Source organism: Ascaphus truei, chromosome 2 (genome assembly GCF_040206685.1).
Source record: "Ascaphus truei isolate aAscTru1 chromosome 2, aAscTru1.hap1, whole genome shotgun sequence".
Lineage (NCBI taxonomy): Eukaryota > Metazoa > Chordata > Amphibia > Anura > Ascaphidae > Ascaphus > Ascaphus truei.
The window spans coordinates 433,069,647-433,092,293 of NC_134484.1; the positions used below are offsets into that span (position 1 = coordinate 433,069,647).

A 22,647-nucleotide genomic window follows, 5' to 3' on the forward strand; every position below is an offset into this window, starting at 1 on the left:
ATTGAAAAATTATATATACTGTTTATTAACCCGGGCTGTCCTTGTGAGGACGAAACTTGTAGGCTGCCCTGCTGAAGTCGCACTGGGGCCAGTCCCAGTCAGAGTGTTGCTAGCTTGGTGTTGTCTGTTGTGACCCCTGAGGAGGTGAACCGGATCACAGAAGTCTGGCAGTTTTACAACTCTGAACGTCGAACAGCGTAGCAGCACTTGATCCGGTTCAAAATCTGCTTTAATTACCACCTACCTGGACTGCACAGCTTGTGGAGTTGGTTGGTCCAATGAAGAATCTGCCTTGTCCCCATTCTTGTGAATTTGGGTTGAATTTAATTATTATTTGGATGTTTATTGCTTTGGACTCTCATCTTTTATTTGAGGCCGAGTAACTGTTTTTCTTTGTTGCACATTATATATGTCACTTTGTTTTATCCTTTCAACACTTTATATGTTATTGATTGTGGGTAGTGTCAAAACATGTTCACTTAAGTATATATTTATTATTGTTTCACTATTTAGAATATCATTTTGTTCTTATATTTGACACATACATTTACACATTCTTTATCTTGAGTTTTAATCACATGAATATACACATCACATTGAAGTGGTTTGATTAAGTATTAGCTTCACAATTTTCTCGCTGAGATATTTGGCACTGATTTCTCTCTTTTCCTTCATATATATATGAACAGAGAAGGCCCAAATGCTTACGCTCCTTGCTGTGTGACCTGCCTCTCTCAAGTGAAGAGCGGCACTACTGAATTTTGGGCGGCAATCATCCTTAAGTACAGCCAGGAGGGGGGCACATGGTCTGATCCAGGATTGGATATGCTCAGGCCTAGTACTACCTCCCCCCCTGTCACTCAAGAGTACCGCAGGGAGTGGGGAAAACCCATGATTACTACTGGCAGGCCTGCTCTTACCAGGGCTTATTGCCAGTGAGGGCAGACTGGTAGCCAGAAAACCTGTTCTGGCTACACTCTCCCTCTGGTGGAACTCCCATGTCCGCACTGGGAGCAAAATTTGCGGATACATCCTTCAGATGTGTAACCTAACATAACAGGAGAAATTAATAGGTAACAGTAGTATGACAGTCATAACAGTTACATGATACATACTATCTGCATACACAGTACCTAACATATTAGTCTCAGCATTCCGTAATTAACCCAGGTCCCTCCCAACATAGAGAACCTATTATTCAATAATAATGCTCAGGGTCTGGTTTGCTGACTAGTGCCCAAGTACTGTCGGGCACTGTTACTGAAAACACCCTCTTAGGCCTCGGCCAAGGTACTTGCTTGCTGGCGGAGGCGCGCTGAGGCGCGCTACCGCTCAGCACTTAGCCCGTACAGCCGCAATTATAGCAGCTTTAGTTGGGTCTTAGGGAAATGTAAAATTTCCCCGCTTGCCGGAGCGCAGGGCCAGTCACGTGAGCGGTTCGCCCATCGAGGGCGAACCAACTCCGTGACGTCACTGGCCCGCCCCCGGCCCGCCCCCTGACGGCACGCAGGGAAAGCACCCGCAAGGCCAGGGAAAGCACCCGCTTTCCCTGAGCCTCAGCGCGCCACAGCACGCCAGCGGGGAGCTTGGCCGAGGCCTTAGGGTGCCGCTCAGACACGTATTCCACCCAGTCCATGTAGATGGATCTCCCTACCTTCCACACATTTACTGGGTAGGCCACCCTTTCCTCCTCATGATGAAATGTGCTCCTACTATGCGTAATTACGGAGGCCCTGGTCACCTCAATCAGCCATTTTTTGCGGGACTCATCAATCTCCCGCATGATAGGCTCTGGCACATATGGGTACTCAAAACCATTAGACTGCCTGTATCACTGCACTACGTGTCTTTCAGCTCTGATTATTTTTGTTAGCTTGCAACCTTCAGCCTGACCTGGCAGGACCCAGTATAAAGGCTCTTGTACGGGTGGCTTGCAATACATAAAGATTACCCCCTTGTGCTGCACTATCCCTATTCTGATTTCGTACTCCCTACGCCTCATAGCTTTAGCGGTCTCTTCAGGGCTGAACTCCCCTTCTTCCCACCAATAATCCACCACATCACCTACTTCTAGTAGGAATCGAGTGTGGTGCATATATGGCACATACCCCTGAAAGCTAGGGTGCAACCAGGGCAAGGGCTTAGTAGGTGCCTCTTTAACAGATCCCACCCCAGAAGTAGTGTGGGACGAAAAACCTGACATATCAGCGGTTACAGACATTGCATAATAACTACCCCCAGAAGTAACACAACATGTCACGTCATCATCTTCATCATCAATAGGATACTTTTCACCACAGACCCAATCTTTCCAGTCACCGGAAGGTTTCAGTGTCTGTGCAGCCCACTGAGCCCTCTTTTTAGAATAGTATTCCCGAGAAGCTCGCTCTGCTTCTCCTGGTGGAATACCAGTTTGACGACGGTCAGTAAATACACTCTTTACTGTAGAGCTCACGGAAGGAGTGGCACTAGTCGATGGGTATGGGGCCTTAAAGTCTCGGTCAGAGTCCTTAACATTGGACCCACCCTGACTAGAAACCAGCGCCACGCTGACTACGTGAGGCTCTTTCACGATCTTGGGCATAGTCCTATGGGCCATGAAATAGTCCAGAGACCAGGTCAAACAAATCGGGGATGTGTACCTCAGGGCACACGGGAGGCTGAGCTTTCTTGTAGGCTAAGTGTTCCTGAAGGGAGTTCATAAAGGCAGCCCTTTTATGAGAGGTGGAGCGGTACTCACCGGACCGAGAATCGACTGTCCTTCATCTGCCCCAACGGTCACTCTTGGAGTGACATCATCACTGGCTGGTATCTCGAGATCCTGGTACAGCTCCAGGTTCCGCACCGGCAGTGCGTCGACATCTGGTCTTTGGACGGGCGTGTCTTCGTCATCATCATCCTCTGTTTCCATGTGCGCCTCAACACCGGAAGGTACCTCCACACCGGAAGTCTCCATGGGCGCTGTTGAATCCCTGTTAGGTCGCTGGGCACCTCCACGAATGGGATGCTCCCCCGCTTCTCAGGTCTCATGGTCGCCGTCATCGGGGTCAGACTTAGTCGTCGGTCAGAACTGCTTAGAAGGGTCGGGTCGTCTGTCACCTCAGTCTGGGCATCCAGTATCAGTCGAAACACCATGGACGACCGACAGCTACTGATACTGGACAAAGTTAGGGACACATCCGTAGGGGAGAGGCACCGGATCATTTCTGAGTCATCAGGGGCAATCAGCAGGGCCTGTTCTGGCACCTGCACCTCTTGCAACAGCGGTTCCTCGTCACCCCATGTAGTCACCTTACCCGGTTGCTCTGACGTTGGTTCCGATTCACTGATTCTGATTCACTGATTCTGGTTCCTATGCGGGGACCGGGTCTAGAACCATCTCAGCTCGTTCTGCGATCATCGCGGTGCACTAACCCCCTGGAATATCCTCTTGGGCACACAGGCCCTCAGGAACTTCCATAGTTGAGGTAGATGATGTAGCAGCAGCATCAACCGCCTACATTTTAGGATTGGCGCATTATGTCTGCGAACATCGTAGGCCGCAGCAGCGTGGTCTTTAGGAATCTGGCTCCGCATTGGGCACACTTGGCACCCCAAACCAGGTCGCCGCCTAGAAAATCGCACTTGGGGCAGAGGCATCTCAGGTACCTCTTCCCTTCCAGCTTCACTACCAGGAGACCTCCTGGCAGACGGTACTATGTGAACTTCAGCTCGCTGGACATGGTTAAGTCTCTTTGTAGGCCCGGGCACAAGAGTACTAACAGTATAGCTACTCTCTCTTGTCAGGCTCCGAAGAACTGAAGGTGCGGTCGGCCACATCCGGCTCCTCCTTTGTCCTTGGAATCGTTCGGCATTGGCTGTTACCGTGCCTCCTCCCTCTGGTGGAGACTAGGGGAGGGGCACTCAGGAACAGGGCGTGACTTTGGCTCCTGGCTGAGCCGGTCACATTGCTTGGGTGGGGTCCCGGCTTTCACGCCAGACCCTTGCTGAACTTTGCATGAATAAAGAGTTCAACTGTCCTGCAAAATGTACACGCGGTTCCAAATTCTCGGGGGAACTGCCATTTTATTTTAGATAGTACCACTCACGTAGGGCGTTCCCGGGCAGGGGAACCTCCATTTTGAGAACAGTTCTTTCTCTGACCCCGCGGGAGTCGTGATTCCGACAGGAATCCGTTCCTCGTAGGCCTCCACAGCACATGGTTGGTGGTCTACTGAGAGAAGGTTATACCCCAGGCTAGCAAAGCTCTTTCCACTACGCTGCACTCGTTCACAGTCCATCACAAGCACTCTGTGGTTCCACAGTTTGGCTACGGCTACTAGTACTCTGGGCGCTCATCCAGCAGAGGGGTCTCGGCAACTAGTACGTCAGGCACCCCTCCTGAGACACTCCCTAGCAGTACCTAATGCCACCCCATCTGCCCTGATCCCCCAGTCTCCTTCAGGTGATCCTGGCCATCGGCAACTAGATCCCCTCCAGACACCCTGAACATCATCAGTCGCAGGTGGACTTAGAACAGCAATAGCCTTTTGTCTCCAGACCATTCATCCAATAGGGCAGTCTAAGCATAGTTCCGTGACTGGGGACGGTCCCCCGGACGCTACACCTAGCCTCCCTCCTTCAGTTTCAGCCCTTGCTCTGGAAGCGTACCTTGTTACTTCCAGCCTTGCGTCGCTGAAAACTGTCCTGTTGAGCAGTATCTCAGCAGCGCCTCCAAATGTGTTTCCCCCACCCTGTGGGACATTGGGCCATTACTTCATGTGTAGAGCATGCTACCTGTTGGTAAGCAGGAGGGCTGAGATATCTGCCAATGGTTGTAGGGACACAGGACAGGTTTCTTGGGTACATACCCCACATGGTTCTTTAGCAGTGCAGCGCCTCAATCTGCCGTAGGCTCCAGATGAATGGAGGCAATCTCCTACAGTAGAAATACACCCTCTCCTCCCAGTAAGATCACATACCAGGTTGGAGGTACATAAACAGGAACGGCTTTATTGTGTCAGCATTCACAACACAGCAGTGGCCTGCCCAATTACAGTCTCTGAGTTGGCTACCCAGCTGTAGGATTGTCCCTGGATAATCACTACGGGTCAAGGGTCCCCACAGCTGTCCTTGCCCCTCTAGCGGAGGCAGAGGTTAGGTTCACACTCACTCTCCCCAGAGGGGAAGAGGAACAGAGAAGGCCCAATGCTTAGGCTCCTTGCTGTGTGCCTGCCTCTCTCAAGTGGGGGGAGGCACTACTGAATTGGGCGGCAATCAACCTTAAGTACAGCCAGGATTGGATATGCTCAGGCCTAGTTCCACCTCGTCCCCCTGTCACTCAAGAGTACTGTAGGGAGTGAGGAAAATCCATGATTACTACTGGCAGGCCTGCTCTTACCAGGGCTTACTGCCAGCGAGGGCAGACTGGTAGCCAGAAAACCTTAAGGTTAATCTTCTTATCTGCACTTCATACTTGAAAATGAGAAGTAACTCTCATTGTATTACTTCCTGGTAATTTTTTTTTATATATAAACTAGCTGAGAGACCCGGCGTTGCCCGGGATATAATTTTGGGGGGGCGTACGACAGGGTTAGGCTTCCCCCCCCCCCTTGACAGCTAGGTGGGTGACTGAGTTGACTGAGTGTGTGGGTGACTGGGTGGGTGTGTGACACTTGACTGAGTGGGTGGGTGACTGAGTGGGTGGGTGACTTTGGGTCGGTTTGACTTTGGGTCGGTGGGTGGGTGACTTTGGGTCGGTGGGTGGGTGACTTTGGGTCGGTTTGACTTTGGGTCGGTGGGTGTGTGACTTTGGGTCGGTGGGTGTGTGACTTTGGGTCGGTGGGTGGGTGACTTTGGGTCGGTTTGACTTTGGGTCAGTGGGTGGGTGACTTTGGGTCAGTGGGTGACTTTGGGTCGGTGGTTGGGTGGGTGAGTTGGGTCGGTGGGTGGGTGAGTGGGAGACTGACTGGGTGGGTGAGTGGGAGACTGACTGGGTGGGTGAGTGGGAGACTGACTGGGTGGGTGAATGGGTGACTGGGTGGGTGGGTGACTGACTGGGTGGGTGAGTGACTGACTGGGTGGGTGAGTGGGTGACTGGGTGGGTGAGTGGGTGACTGACTGGGTGGGTGAGTGGGTGACTGACTGGGTGGGTGAGTGGGTGACTGACTGGGTGGGTGAGTGGGTGACTGACTGGGTGGGTGAGTGGGTGACTGACTGGGTGGGTGAGTGGGTGACTGGGTGGGTGAGTGGGTGACTGACTGACTGAATGGGTGGGTGACTGGGTGACTGACTGAATGGGTGACTGACTGAATGGGTGACTGGGTGACTGAATGGGTGGGTGACTGAGTGGGTGGGTGACTGAGTGGGTGGGTGACTGGGTGAAAGTGGGTGACTGGGTGGGTGACTGGGTGGGTGTGTGGGTGGGTGACTGAGTGGGTGACTGAGTGAGTGGGTGACTGAGTGAGTGGGTGACTGAGTGGGTGGGTGACTGAGTGGGTGGGTGGGTGACTGGGTGAAAGTGGGTGACTGGGTGAAAGTGACTGGGTGGGTGACTGGGTGGGTGTGTGGGTGACTGAGTGGGTGACTGGGTGGGTGTGTGGGTGGGTGACTGAGTGGGTGACTGAGTGAGTGGGTGGGTGACTGAGTGAGTGGGTGGGTGACTGAGTGGGTGGGTGACTGAGTGAGTGGGTGGGTGACTAAGTGATTTTTTGGGTGACTAAGTGAGTGGGTGGGTGGGTGACTGAGTGGGTGGGTGACTGAGTGGGTGGGTGACTGAGTGGGTGGGTGACTGAGTGAGTGACTGAGTGGGTGACTGAGTGGGTGAAAGTGACTGGGTGGGTGCGTGGGTGGGAGACGGTGTGTGACTTACCTTGACCCCGTGGCATCTGGCTGGGGCAGGAGGTGAGTTCGGGAAGCTGGGGGGGGGCAAGAGTGGCAGGTGTCCCGCGCCGCGCTTCCCCTCTCCGGTAGCGTCACACGTGATGGGGAGTCCCGCGCCGCGCTTCCCCTCTCCGGTAGCGGCGCACGTGAGGGGGAGTCCCGCGCCGCGCTTCCCCTCTCCGGTAGCGGCGCACGTGAGGGGGAGTCCCGCGCCGCGCTTCCCCTCTCCGGTAGCGGCGCACGTGATGGGGAGTCCCGCGCCGCTTCCCCTCTCCAGTAGCGGCGCACGTGATGGGGAGTCCCGCGACGCTTCCCCTCTCCGGTATCGGCGCACGTGATGGGGAGTCCCGCGCCGCTTCCCCTCTCCGGTAGCGGCGCACGTGAGGGGGAGAGCAGGAGGGCCGCGCCGTGAGGGGGGAAGAGCCTGGAGTTTGCTGCTGAGCAGCAGGGCCGCGCTTCCTCCGCGGCGCACGGTGAGGGTGATGGTGCGGCTGGGGATGTTGCGGAGCGTGGGGATTTGGGTGAGGTGGGGAGGGGGGAGAGAGTGAGGGGCACCGGGAGAGTGAGGGGCACCGGGAGAGGAGGGGCACCGGGAGAGGAGGGGGGGGGGGTGGAAGGTGAGCTGCGGTCCAACTGACGGGGGAGAGTGTGTGTCCCTGTGTGTGTGTGTCCCTGTGTGTGTGTCCCCCTGTGTGTCCTTTGGCCCGTCACTCCGCCTCAGGCCAATGAGAGGTGTGCGGGGGCGGACCAAGGGACCAATGAGATTTCCCCTAGGGACACCGGACATCCAGGCAGGCAGGCTGGCATGCATGCATGCAGGCAGGCAGGCAAACATACAGTGCTTTCACTAATATAGTATAAGATAAATAGATACTGTAGATGAGTTGATGCCCCACTGGTTGCAGCTGGGAGGGAAGAATAGCCGCTTAAATTAATGTGTAAGTGTTTGTCCATCAAATTAATTGTAGACGTAGATTAATTGTAACATATGGAACCCTAAAGTATGTAAATAATTTTCATTATTATAATAACCTGCTTCTTTGGCCCTTTCAAGTACACATTTTAGTAAGAACGTTTGGTACGTGTGGCCTTTTTATATCTCCCATCTACATTATGTGAATGCTGTCACTAGCCTTAAATATTCAATTATTTATTGTGTAGCTGACACAAATGTTTTGCTCACAACAAGGTGGGGCTGCTTGCATTGCATGGTGTATCAGTCAACTAGCGCTTTCAAAATGTGCATTGTATGCATTCTGACACATCAAATAATGACATTTAAAAAATGTCTGTCGGCTCTGTAGCATTAGCCACAGACATATTTGTTTCATACTTAGCATTTCCTCCAATGTTGGAATGAGATGAAAGCAACTAAACATTTTCTGTAGGGCTAAAATAAATGAATTGCTAGTTCAGATGTGTTTTTAATTCAACAAACTTTTGCCCTTCCTATTCTGCCAAAATATAAAAATAAAATAAAAAGTAATTCAGGTAGGAATGGGCTGTTTTGTTCCCAAAACTACAGTAGCTCACAAAAGAAATAGCTCTTATCAACGATCTACAGCATAAGCAAATCACATTTACTAAGCTTACTAATCTTCAGCTTTATTTGCTGAGCAGAAGTAAGCAGCATATAATACTGAGTCAATATTTACAACCACATGGAATTTTGCTTCAACTGCTGTAAAAATGTGCAGTGCCTGTAAAAGGCCCATGGGGACAACTTCTTGGCATTTGCCTTTCCTAGAATGGTAAACATGCACAAAAAGATCACCATTACCTTATATGGTATTGCAAAGTACTGAGCAGGTCATGTGGTTTCAGGCACAATTGTGAATGGTGGTATCAGGAAATAGCTTTGCTGCTTGCTGCAGAGAAATATTTCCCAGATGAGGTAATCACAAACTCTTGTATAATGAGCCTGCACCCGTCACATTTTTTAACCCTTTCATAAGATGGACGTTATTTTCTGTGTGCAATGACTTCACACAAAAAGAGAACAGGAGAACGGAACCTTTTTAATTCTCACTTTTATTGGTCACAATTGGTCACACTTGGTGGTGTGTTTTTGGAGTCACCAAAGCAGCTTCTACAACAATTAGAAAAAAGCATATTTAACAATGTGAACCGTTTTATTCCTGCACAGTACTATACCTGTGTTACAGAAAATAAAAATACTAAGATCTAGATTGACAAAGCTCCATTAAGTAAGGGAACATAATGCAACGTTAATTGAAACAAGATTAGACGCTATGTTCCCTGAGTTAACATTTATTTATATTTAATTACAAATGCATAAAAATGTTTTACCGGGAAGTAATACATTGAGAGTAACTGCTCGTTTTCAAGTACGTCCTAGGCATGGAGTTATGATGACAATAGATGGTTACAAAGCTAGATTCAATATTTTTCATTAGCATTGCCTTATAATAATAATATGATCTTGTATAGCGCTGCTAGTTTTATGTAGCACTTTACAGAGACATTTTGCAGGCACAAGTCCCTGCCCTGTGGAGCTTACAATCTATGTTTTTGGTGCCTGAGGCACATGGAGATAAAGTGACTTGCCCAAGGTCACAAGGAGCTGACACCAGGAATTGAACTCAGTGCCAGTCAGTGTCTTTACTCACTGAGCCACTTCTTCTCCATGATAACATTGCAATTACTTTCAATAACGTGACGTTATGTTAGTCTTGGCATCACTCCAATAGAAACTCTGAAATCGGTTGAGTTTTTTCAGGGGACTTGCAAAAAAAGGGAGCTACAAAATTGCTCGGTTTGGTGCTTAACCTAAGTAATGTAACATTACCTGTAAATCTCTGCTTTAACCTTAATGGACTTTAAAGCTGCAGTTCAAGCAATATCCTACATGTGTTCTTTTTTTTCTTTCAATAAATCAGTTCTGTACTATGAGAAAATACTTGTAGCATTAAAAAAAAAACAATTTTAAAGACATGTTTAATGTATTCTAATGTAACAAGCATTTCTGTTCCTATAGCAACCATTTTCAAAGTCACATCCCCTTCCCCTTCTGAAACAGCATCACCTTTTTGAGCCATGCCCTCTCTAGCAGTGAACCAATTGAACCTAGTGCCTGCCTGGTCACATGATCGTCATCACAGAATTTTGGCTATCAGTGCAGCAGAAGAGGACCCAGGATGCATTTAGTGAACCCCGGGCCGAATTTTTAAAGATGTTTCAGCCCAATCTCCAGTCTTGGTCCAGATTGTTAAACAGGCCTGGTTATGTGGGTCTAGCACCATGGTGACCCTGCCGTCATTCGTGGCTACAATAATGTCCAGGACTCTGTTCCTAGCCCATTCCATTTGGTCTCACTCCACCGCCTTCATCAGGTAGGTGGGACAGATACCAAGACCTTTAGGACCTACCGCTTGGTTGGAGAGTTCTTAGGCAAATTCGTTAATATGGACAACCCGGGAGAATATAGGAGGTACAGTCATCCTCCATTAGCTGCAGGATATCCTAGCACACTCACCTGGCAACTACTCCCAGTATGCTTTGATCTTGCCATTCATCTCCTCTTAGGTGTGACAGTAAAAGCTTGGGGGCAAGGACTGCTGAGATGCCCTCCATAGCTCCAGGCCCTCCTGAGTCAACCATCACCCTTTGTCTAACATAGTCCAGAGGTGGGCTGTAATCGATACCTCTGCCTGATTTCCTTCCCCACAGAGGCAGCTTTAGGAGCTTCAGTTAATTTTCTGTAATCTCTGCTCTTAGATAGTAGCTCCTATGACATCCGAAGCACTCCTTTCTCTGAAGCTTCCCGGTAATCTCGCCAGCATCAACTTGATCCCTGTCAGGACTCCCAGCGATTGCCTCATTTGCTGGTCTCAGCGGGATCCTGCTGGCAAAGTTGAGGCACCTGTTTGGCCACCTCTACTCTCTAGGATTCGATCAGCACGATCACGTCGCACAAATATTTAGCAAAACAATCTCAGAAAGACAGAAAATAACATGGAAACTGGCTTACTTCTTGCAGAACAATAAAATATGTACCAAAAAGACTCAAAATTAATAAAAACAATTAACATGTTTCTCCTTTGGTCTTTTTTACCAGCCCCACCTTGGACGCAACATGTAGTCTAAATGAGGGTATTAGCGCTCCTGTTGAGTAGTACCCCAAGCTTCTAATCTTGGATTTAGGCTAAGCTGTACTGGTGTAATAAAGGAACCTATGCGTTTTTCTTCAAAATAAAGCAGAACTGTCCTGCTAAATATAGTAACAGTAGTAATTTCACCTGACAACAGAATGCCATTGTATTGTTGACTGGGGCATACACTTATGTTGGGATAGGCTCCCCAGGAGGACAGAAGACTGACTTTGAGTGCTGGTGGACTAGGGTACCTTTTTGCAGCTGAAGGGACCTGCCCTTTTAGGCCAGACTTTCCATGACTGTCCTGGCCATGGACGCAGGGTGATTTATTGTTTTGGAGCCTGGTTATCCCTGGGGGGAGGGGAGGTGGAGGGTCTTTGTGTAACATACTAGAATCAAAAGATTCTGTCAGGTGACTTGCCCCCTGATAGTTTTTCCTCAATAGTAATGATTGACTATATTATTTATAACCTTTCCCCCCTAGAGGGTGGAGCTAACCCATTTCTTTCTAAAGGGGACAAGGGGACTAATATATATATATATATATATATATATATATATATATATATATATATATATATATACATGTAAAGGTATCAGTACCGTGTTAGCTGAGCTTCAATAATCAAAAAATAAATAGATGATACCGTTCTGTGGCTAACGAAATGCTTTTATTTGTGCGAGCTTTCGAGATACACTGATCTCTTCTTCCGGCGATGTTACAATGAATGAAGCAAGCAAAAGCTATACTATAAACAGTGTCTATTGGAATGTGATCTGTGCTGGTCCTTCCCCCGGTGTGGATGTGTTCTATGGCTGGAGGTGTCAAAAGGTTCCTGAAAGCAAGTGATGAAAGATATATATAAAACGGAAATAGCCGTGTTAGTCCAGTTGCGATAGATAGTGCAGAATAAATGAGTTATTCAGTATTAGGTGATACCTTTTTTATTTGGACCAACAATTTATGTCATAGGAAAAGCTTTCAGGTCAGCAATACAAAGGAATCTATGGCTAGAACAGTGTAGAAAAAAAAATCCCAAAAACAGATATGTACTATAGATAAGGAAGGGTTTTAAGGCTTCAAACACTTTAACTAATTAAAATAAACACAATCAGGTGAAATTGATAGTACAATCAAACAATACAATAAGTACTGATTATAGTAAAAGAACCATAATAAAACATGATGCTAGAAACATGAGGGAGGAGGATACAAGAGGGTTTCAACTGAAGATATAGAGGACTTACACTGCCCCCTTTCTTTACCCCACCTCCTCCCCTTGGATGCCGCCTATTTGATTATGCTCCCCAATTAATCTCCCCCATCTGATTCATACTGATCACACAAATCCTGTTTCATTCCATCTGGTAGGCTTATTTTGACCTATCGACAGTACTTACCTGTTAGACCACTGTTAGTCTACTCATTGTACTCCAACATTGAGTGCTCTATTTTTGAGGGAGCTCTTTTTGATCCTCCTGGGATCAACTCTGCTATATCATTCCATCTATACCTGGAGCGCAAGGCAGATTTCTACAGTGAGTTACTGTTTTTATCATCGTGATAAACCAAGTGCAATCCGCCGTAATTTCTTTGCATGCCGTGGCCCTGTGACTGTGGGCGACCCGCTGCTTGCAAATAGAGTTTTGTGGCTCACGTAGTACTTTGCTAGTAGTGCTAGTGTGTCTTTATCCTAAATTGTCCAAAATTCAATGTAACCCACCCCTTCCTCCTATTAACTAATTAAATTGTGCTGATGTGTCGGTATACTGCTGGGCCTGCACACTCATAGATATTCCATTGAATTTGTGCACATGTATGGTACAGATATATGCAAATTGAATGGAATGCATACATTACCTTAATTACCTAAAAATGATGTTCTGTGTCGATGGATGTGGTTCCTACACGAGCAAGTTGTTTGACTCTTCCTACAGAATCAATCTGCACATCAAGGATGAAAACAAGGATTAAACACTGACAAACCAATTCCACACACCCCGCCTTGTTATTATTAAAAAAAACTGTATGTATTTTAAAAAAATCATTTTTTCATCAGTTTGAATCACTGATTACTCAAGCTGTCTTCAGATGTCATAAAAGTATGGTAATGGTGTCTTTCACTGTATTAAATTTTGTTTCCCAAGTTCATCTAAAATAGCACGCCTCAAATTGTTTTATATTGTCTTATCTCGGGATCCATCAAAGTTCACGTCTGGCCCACTCACTCTAACGTTCAAATGACATGTGATGATGGAAGATAAACTGGACAAATCGATGTGGCTGTCCCTTGCAGCGTGCTGCATACAGTATATTTGTAAAGATTCCCTGGGTATTATGGCAAGAGCGATGTCGTACTAGAATCCCACCAGCTGATGCATGTTAATGTTTGCCTCCAGTGTGATTCTGCTACTTAAGTAATAATCCCTGAAGAACAGGGCATTACTGGCCAATAATGCCCTGGCTGGAAGAGTTGAAGGCCCGAGGTCCTGTTCTGAGGGGATTATTACTGTTATAGGCTAAATGTAGGCTTATTTCATAAATAATAGACACTTTTGTATAGTTAAATATATTTTTTTATTAAAATAAAATGGTAAATACATGAAACCACCTCTATATACGCTTACACTGCAGCTATCTATATCCACACACTGCCGTCCCCTCTGTGTACACACACACACACACAGCAGCAGCTCACACACAAGCTGCTGCTACACACACACACACACACATAAAACAGCACACCACACACAACACAGCACACCACACACAACACAGCACCTCCTCTACACTCACTACACAGCACCTCTACACACACAGCAGCAGCTCTACACACACACAAACTCTGCTGCTACACACACATGCTACACCCATAAACACTGCTACTGACACACACACACACAGTAGCTCTATACACACACACACACACACACATCAGCTCTACACTCACACAAACTGCTGCTACACATAGAACAGCACAACACACACACACTGCAGCCACAATAAAAAATGCAGCCACTTACTAAACTTTGCACTCTCCCCCCCAGCTCTACACACAACACAGCACCTCTATACCTCCCCCCCTCCACACACACACACACAACACTGCACCTCTATACACAACACACTTACTTCTTTGCAGTCTCTCTCTCCCCCCCCCCCCCCCCTCCCCAATTCAACTGAATCTGCTCAGAAAATCTCTGTCAGCTCGGGAGGGGGAGGAGTCAAACCGTGGCTGATACTTTTTGACTAATCCCCTGCCATGTCTCAGAGTTTTTACTTAATTCAAACCAATCCCCTGCCCTGTCTCAGCTGTTCTGAAAGCTGATTGGCTGGAAATAAACAGATTGAAAACTGCATTTTGCACACTGCTGAAATTCAGGGAATTACTGTGGATAATGCCTGTAATTTTAACCAATCAGAGAGCAGGGTTTTCAATAATACCCTGAATTTTACTGCTTTAGCCTATAATTGTGGTTAAGCCACTGTGAGTAGTTCCGAAGGACCTGCATCGTTTGGAGATTTGGGGGAATGCAGTGCGCAAGTGCCTCCCAACCCAGCAGGTACTATCGCTATACCATATTCCAGCTGGCTGAGAAGAGGATATCATTACCGTATGCTGTGGGAGCAGCTGAGCCCTGGATCGTGTTATTGAGAGGTGCGGGTGTCCTGGTGAAAACAACACCCACCACTCGTATTTATCACCTGTTTTGTAAGTGCAATTCATGCTTTCTGATGCATGTTGGCATTAAAACGGATTACACTATGTCCTTTCTTTTTTTTTTTTTTTCTCACTATCTAATCTGGCGTTTTTTTCCTGCACTTGGAAGGACAGATAGTGTGTTTGGGAGGGTGTGTGTTCACATTCATTTATTTGTCACAGTGTTTTTCCTGAGTGGGTTTGCGCCTCATTCCTTTTTTGCTATCTGATTCAAACGGACTGGGAGAAATTTTTGAGAGCTGATCCCCTACAGGATTCTATATCACGTTTGTATCAATTGTATTATTTTAGTGTATCTTTTGCGCGTTTTGTATAACATCTGTATCAGTAAGCAGTCACTGGTGTTAATCCTGCAGCAGATGAAGCATTCCTGAATGCTCACAATGATGTAGGGATGATGCAGGAGCCAGCAGGGGGAGATGGTATTGCTTCCCACAAGGTAGACACAGGCTGAAACTTCCACCAGACTCATACACGAAAAGGGGACGGTCCTGACATGTTTTGTCACAGGTCATGTGACTTCCTCAGGGGTATAGAAGTTGCAATGTGTGCATTCCTTAAGTAGTGACAGGTAGCCAATGATATCAGTATGCAAATGAGTATAAGGTGCAAACAACAAGATGGTAAATACAACCTATGAAACTTATTAAAAGACCAACATGGCAATAAACATACCTTATTTGCATATTAGATAACAAGCTGATGTGGTATTCGTAACAAAGATAATGTGAGACATGATAACTAGGTAATACACTGACCAGAATGTTGCAATGCAAGGACAACAGAATATAAACTTTATATTGCTGAAATGGTGAAATGAACATAAAGTCTGAAGTGCACTCTTATAGAAAATATTGCACAAGAGAATACACAAAAATACTAGAGCAATCAAGATGAAGCTACCAATGAGAAAAAGCCAGATATAATATGGCTGCTAAAAATTATTAATCATAGAATGAAAAGATACATAGTAGGAATGTATAAACTGACAATATAAATACTACACAATCTAGTTTCTTATATATTAGGGGAATGACATATGCACCTCATATTGTCAGACAATGTTTCTCAGATGTTGATGATACATCTCGAGGATTAGGTGAAATCCACCTATCGTTGGGCTACTATAGATGTGCAAGCTCTCTTCAGGAGTATTGAGCATGAGAAGGTATTACAGCTGATCAATATATTTTGGAGACTGTCAGACTTCCTAACATTCAACAAGCATTTCTGTTGGATTCTATTAGGTTTATTTTATCTCACAATTACTTTTAATTTAATGGTTTCTTTTATCATCAGATTTGTGAAATGGCCATGGGCCCAGGTTCAATCCCAGCTATGCTAAACTCTTTATGAGGTTTTGGGAGCTCAAATCAATCTGGGCTAATCCTGAGCTGGGGGCGGGCCTGGTATACTATGACCATTTCATTGATGACATTATTTTGATTTAGGGTTGGAGAGTCTAGCATTTTGGAAACTTTTTTTGAGTTTCAATCAATGATTTAGGTCTAAAATTCGTGTACTGTATTCACAAGGACACAACTGTCTTCTTAGATCATGCATATGTCATTTCTCTAATATATAGGAAACTAGATTATGTTCCATAATGGTGAGATGAAGGTGAGCAGGTGATCCACCTTCTGTCTTCGTGGCATGGGCCGCATGGTCAGATAGCATCCGCTTGGTATCTGCCAAGTGCTTCTTCAACATGTTAGCCCAGTGGACTGTGATCTCCAGGGCATTTAAGTGGGTGAGGATTCTGCCCTAAATCCTTTCTTTCTCTGTGGTGCTGGTGCATCACCACAAAGACCCTAATAATTTGGAGGGACCACTCCATTAGAACCTCAAGTTCCTCCTCTGTGAACTTCAAACTACAAATTCTTGCAGCATCAGCAATTTGAGCACTGGTTCCAGCAGCAGAGTCAGATAGATGCCTGCCCCACCTTGTCACCACTTCACCGGTCTTGCTGATATGGCTGCATAATTCAGTTTGTATTACAGTATGTATTTATTTGAAATTGCCACGTGTTCATGGGAGTTATGTTAGGCAACGCACATGCTTAACACGGGTTGAATGCATGTGCGTTAATTGTAACGCATGTTAATTTTTTTCCAATGCGCATGTGGTGTATTGTTTAACGCGCAACGATAATTCCGGTTCATACAAATAATGTAACTATGCTAGTTTTGCCAATGACTTTTGATTTTGCATTTCATTAGCTTTGAGGAAACCGGTTAAATTGATGAAAACTTGCGGACATTACCCAATTAGGTAACGTCACATTAGTAGGCAACATTTTGCAGACTTCTGAGGTTTCATATACCTTGCAGGCCCGAATATGATTAACTCCAACTTTAGATGTGACCTAACTAGCGCATTGTTAAATAGCAGCGTTAAAGGGGAATGCCTCTTTGCATATGATTATCACTAATGTCTGTTATAGCTAATGCAACGTCCTGTCTTCACAAAAACTACACTAATCTCTGCCATATGGAGCTTTGGAGATACCCATCAGCATTTAATGAGGCATTACCTTAAGTTAATGCATCATTAAGTTAATAGCAGATCTGTGTGGATCTGGGCCTTAGTTCTGTGTCTGACCGACTTTTAAAAATGAAACATTACATTTTACATTAAAAACTATGAGAAACAGAACAACATATCACATATTGCTCCAACTTTTTTTCCTGAAAATGTAAAGATGTGTGTTGATATGAGATTACGTAAACTCCTGCTAGTCGTACATGCTATAAAATCTAGCACCACAGAGGCAGAAAGCTGGATTGAAAAAAACAAGGTCGTTATAATGATATTATCTATGTAAATTGCAAAGTTTTCATAATGGCTGAATACAAACATAACTATCAAAAAAATAAAAGAAATGTGAAACTGTATTTATGATTCCAGGCCAGTATCTAGGTGTACATGCACTAAAATTCAATCTCTCCGAAAGGAAGAAAAACAGGAAGGACATTTTCCATTAACAACATGGACATTGATGAGGGAAACATTTGGTCAGTCTTTTCTCTTTCTTTGAGAGTAGCAGGATGTTCATAGTACACACAGTTCTCTTTCCAGGGCACTGATGAGTAATTGCAGGAATGTCTGTTATTATTTCATTTTAAACATTTTGCATAGCAGGATATTACATCTTTCCATATTAAGCCACCTCTCATACTTTATTCAGTAGGGAGCTCAGAAAGTAATTAAATGCTTAAAATAGATCAGTATCTCTTTATAAAAATGATTGTGGATCCAGTTGGGAGAATATCATTTCACAATGAAAGTGTCTCTTTAATGAATGCTCAGTCTGCATGAACATTTTGCTTCACATGTTTTATTATTTCTGTTTAATAGCAGCATGTGTGTAATTCAGCATGTCTATCGCTGAGTTGAAGGGACATTCCTACATTTAAATACAACTCATAAACCCTAACTTAACTAGCGAAATTGTGTCAAATTAAATTTACCTTTTTTTATTTATGAAATGAATCTGTAAGTATTGACTGTAAATAATCATTATTATTTTTATTTTATATATAAAAAATAGTCCCTGGGAAATGAGGGGTGGAGAGAGGGGGAGGTGAGTGGTGGGAGAGAGGGGGAGGTGAGGGGGGCGAGAGAGGAGAGGAGGGTGAGGGGGGGGAGGTGCAGTGAGTGGTGAGGGGGGAGTGAGGTGTTGAGGGCGAGAAAGGGATGAGAAGTGGGGGGGGGGAAGAGGGAAGGGGAAGAGGTGGGTGAAGGGGAGAATGGGAAGAGAAGTTGGGGGGCAGTGATTTTAACTACAAACTAAAAAAAATAAAAAATAAACAGATACAAATTACCTTAGCAGAGGCTATACAAGTTGTGGAAGAATATTACTTTGTTGCAAGTAACAAAGTTACTATTAGGGACCCGCCAGCTTCTCACAGCACTAGCAGCTGTGAGAGAGAGCCTGCATGTGCTGTGAGAGAGCCTGCATGTGCTGTGAGAGAGCCTGCATGTGCTGTGAGAGAGAGCCTGCATGTGCTGAGAGAGAGAGCCTGCATGTGCTGTGAGAGAGAGCCTGCATGTGCTGTGAGAGAGAGAGTCTGCATGTGCTGTGAGAGAGAGCCTGCATGTGCTGTGAGAGGAGAGGAACAGAGATGCCTGCACTCCCCCTATATGTCTGAGAGCAGGGATTTCAGTAATGCCCGGAATTTTACTGCTTTAGCCTATAATATGTTACAGTTTCAAACATATTTAAAGCAGGAAACAGCCAAAGTCTTGAAGGAACTTTGGGGCAGAATCACAAATCTCTGTTGGTGACATTTTAACGAGACGTTAAGATCAGTAAACAGCTCATTAAGTGCTAACAGGGATTTTCAAAGCTCCATAACATTGCACCAAGTGCTGTTTTCAGCCGGAACTAACGCTTGCGTTAATCTAACAGACGTTTGTGCTAGTGATATGCAAAAGAGGTGTTCTCACAAACAATGAATATGCACAGAGCTACATTATACTTAACAGAATGAGTTAACATTACTTTTGTTAAATCATGGCTAAATTTGCCACTACAGGCAGTCCTCGTTTTACAACGCTTCGCTTTACAACGAATGGCTTATCCAACGCTGTGCAATGTATACCTATGTTCATTTTTACAACGCCAAAACGGCTTATCCAACGCTCTTACAAAGTTGTTTATGTGTATATAATATATATATATATATTATACTATATAATATATTATATTTTTATATTATATTATATATTATGTTATATATATATAATACAGTATATGCACTATATAATTTATGTGTGTGCTGCATATCTTCTTGTCTGCATAAAATATTTTGTGTATTTTAGCATTAAAAATGCCTTCAGGAACGGAACCTTTCATTTAAACAGTGTTCCTATGGGAAAACGTGTTTCGCTTTACAACGTTTCGCTATCCAACGCCATTTTGAGTAACGCATTGTGTCGGATAACCGAGGACTGTCTGTACTCACATCCACACTCTTCAGATAGCGTCACATGATGTGTAACATCATGTTATAATACTATTAAAGAGGTATCTCATAATAAAGGCAGTGTTTCCCCGTTCCAACATCACTGATCACCACACTAGCTTGTTTTGATAAGCATCATTTACAATAATTTTTATACTGTTATACTCCCCTAAAAAAAAAACTTTCGTGTTTTAAAAAAGGATACCAAAAGAAAATAATGTATAATAAACCGATCATGTGTATAGTGTCCGTACCTTCTTTCTAGGCTTTTTTTTAATACAAACTCTACTGTAATCTTTTCAGTATTAAATCCACAGAAAGCATCATAAGTTCTATTGAGAATCTATTTACATGTGCGTACCCCCAACAAAAATTCCTGACACCTTAATTGTGTTTTAAACAAAGCAAAAAATACAGGAAACTATGTTTTTAAATCAGAGGTTTGCTTTATTTTTGTGCCAAATAACACTAAAACAATAGAAGAATATAACAAGAAAAAAATTCCAACGTTGGAAAAAGAACAGAATAACATATTTTTTAGAATGTCGTATTCATTTGCTTGTGCGAGGAGTAAAGACATGACCTCCATGCTGGCGATGCCAGCTACGTTGCAATAGAGGCTCAGGTGTGGGTGAGATTGGCTCATCTGCGGGTGTAGATATATTACTGACTGTGTGACAGTCAGAGTGGTAAGACTAGACGGTGACCAGAGCGCCCAGATGGCCTATTGGATAACATTAATTAATTGGTTTCCAACTGACTGTATGTTTTGCCCAATCCCTTTGATGACTGCTATAGACTCCCAATGGTGTCTCCAGCCATCTTAAATTAGATAATGTGTGTAGCGACTTTGCTGGCGATGGACTGCTAGCAACTGCTGTGATACTGCAGGATTGCAGCAGCATCAAGAGCATCTTCCACAGCATAAGCCACAGCTAGATTATGTTCAGGAGGAGGTGCCACAGCAGCAGATACCACAGCAGCAGGAGCCACAACAGGATTTGGTATAAGAGCTATAATAGGAGCCAAAACTGGAGCTGGAAGCAGAACTGGAACTGAAACCACAACAGGAACAAGAGCCACAACTGGAGCTGGAACCACATCCAGAACAGGAGCCACATCCGGAACAGGAGCCACATCCGGAACAGGAGCCACAACTGGAACTGGAGTCAAAACTGAAACAGGAGACACAAATGGCGCTGCAGTGGCCAAAGGAGCTAGAGCAGTAACAGTAACCACAACTTGAGACAAAGCTGGGAGTTTCACCTCCATTAAATTTAAAGTAAAGGACTCCTCTAGCTCTCTCTGAGAAGTATCCAGCTGTCAAAGTTCTCCCTCTGAGGCTGGCGCTTACACTAGGAGTTGTGAGATGGGCCTATATTTTGAGAACACAAATGGCATCTTTACAAAACTGTGCCAGAATAAATCTAAAAATGAGGGCAAGATCCATAAAAGGGTCCGAAGTTTTTGCACACCTTTATTCCTATTCAATTAAATGAGATCAAAGGCGAGCCAAAGCTTAGTACCCTTTTGTGATTTTGGTCATATGTGCAAATTATGTGCAACACATATACTATATGAATGTAAGTATATAATGGGATTATGTGTGTTTTAATGTTGAGAAGCTTTCCTAAACGGTGTTATGGTTTAATGTAAGAGACATATGCAGAGGTACGACCAGGGAGAATATTTGGGGAAATTAAACAATGGCTTTTATTCAGCCAATTTCCCTTTGTAAGGGCTAACTCACATCCTCTGTCCCTATCTGCAGGGCTGGGAGGATACACCTCTTACCAACCTTTCACCCCAATGTCTAAAGAGGTACCTTTAAACAGAGCTCTTTATGCCAGTCTCTGAGTCTGGTTGGTGTCCGGTGAGGGGCCAGCTTCTGGCAGGTTCCTGGGTTCACTGTACCCAGGAATAGAGGTCTGGTTGCTGGTGTCTTGCAAGCAGCAAATAGTACTCCTGTGTGTTCAAGAGTCTCTTTGTCAGTTCCCAGCAGCAGGCTTTTCTTGCTGTCTGATTAGCCAGGTGGAGACTGGTTAATTGTCTAGCTGCAATTAACCAGCTCCCTGATGTATTCCTCAGACCACTACAGGCCTCATTATAACAGGGTTAAATCACTGTTACATTTAACATGCCTTTAGTGCCATTTCTATGAATGTGAGTGGGGGCATGATAAAAGGTTACAGTAATTTGTGTTAGTAGTCCCACGTATTTTTATTTTGGGAACATATCTGATCGTTCACAATTGATTCATCAACAGATATGTAGTCTAAAACACATTAGTGAATACCAATCAGTACTATATATGGCTAATGCTATATACAGTGATGTCAACTATAATCAAGTTACCGAAGTGATCATAGAACCCATGTTTCAAAATATCAATTGGTATACATATTTTGAAAAACACATTATAGAAAGAGAGTAATTCTTTTACGTATGTGTGTTAATTGCACAGTTAAAGCCTAGTTTATTATGTACATTTAATTTTAATATTGTTGAGTTATGGACTAATGTGTTTTATATGCGCGGGAAATCATGTGGACATAGTGATTTTTGTTAGTCATAATTATTTAAAGATTACTTACCAGCTTCCTCCTGTTGCAGGTCAGATGTGTCAACCTGAGTGGGAAGACTGACCACCTGTGATGTTGAAATGTGTCTGTGTTCATAGGGTTCAAGTTCGACCACCATCCTTTTGGCAGCCATGGTCAGACAGCTTTTAATTCATCTTCTGTTTGCTGTCAGCCCATCTATTCTTGAATATGTCAGTGCTTCTATCAGCATGGCCTATACTGTTTATGGACTTCCAGATGTTAGTCCATCTCACCAAATAACTTGGCATAGTTATCCATAGTTATTCACTATGCCATTTATGAGCAGATCAGATTCCTCAGCAGGGAACCTAAAAATTCTACACCTGCCTATCTTTCTAGAAGTGCCACTATCTGCTGGCTGGGTCATCTTGCCTACCT

The 22,647-nt window shown here is 44.8% G+C and overlaps 1 long non-coding RNA gene across 1 annotated transcript in view; it reads left to right on the forward strand.

Moving 5' to 3' along the window:
* The window catches only part of LOC142488787 (uncharacterized), an 89,457-nt gene extending 78,576 nt beyond the window's left edge, over positions 1-10,881 (forward strand). The window contains exon 7 of the long non-coding RNA XR_012799660.1: positions 10,600-10,881. This is a non-coding gene — a long non-coding RNA (uncharacterized LOC142488787). The remainder of the gene's footprint in view (positions 1-10,599) is intronic.
* Positions 10,882-22,647: the final 11,766 nt, after the last annotated feature.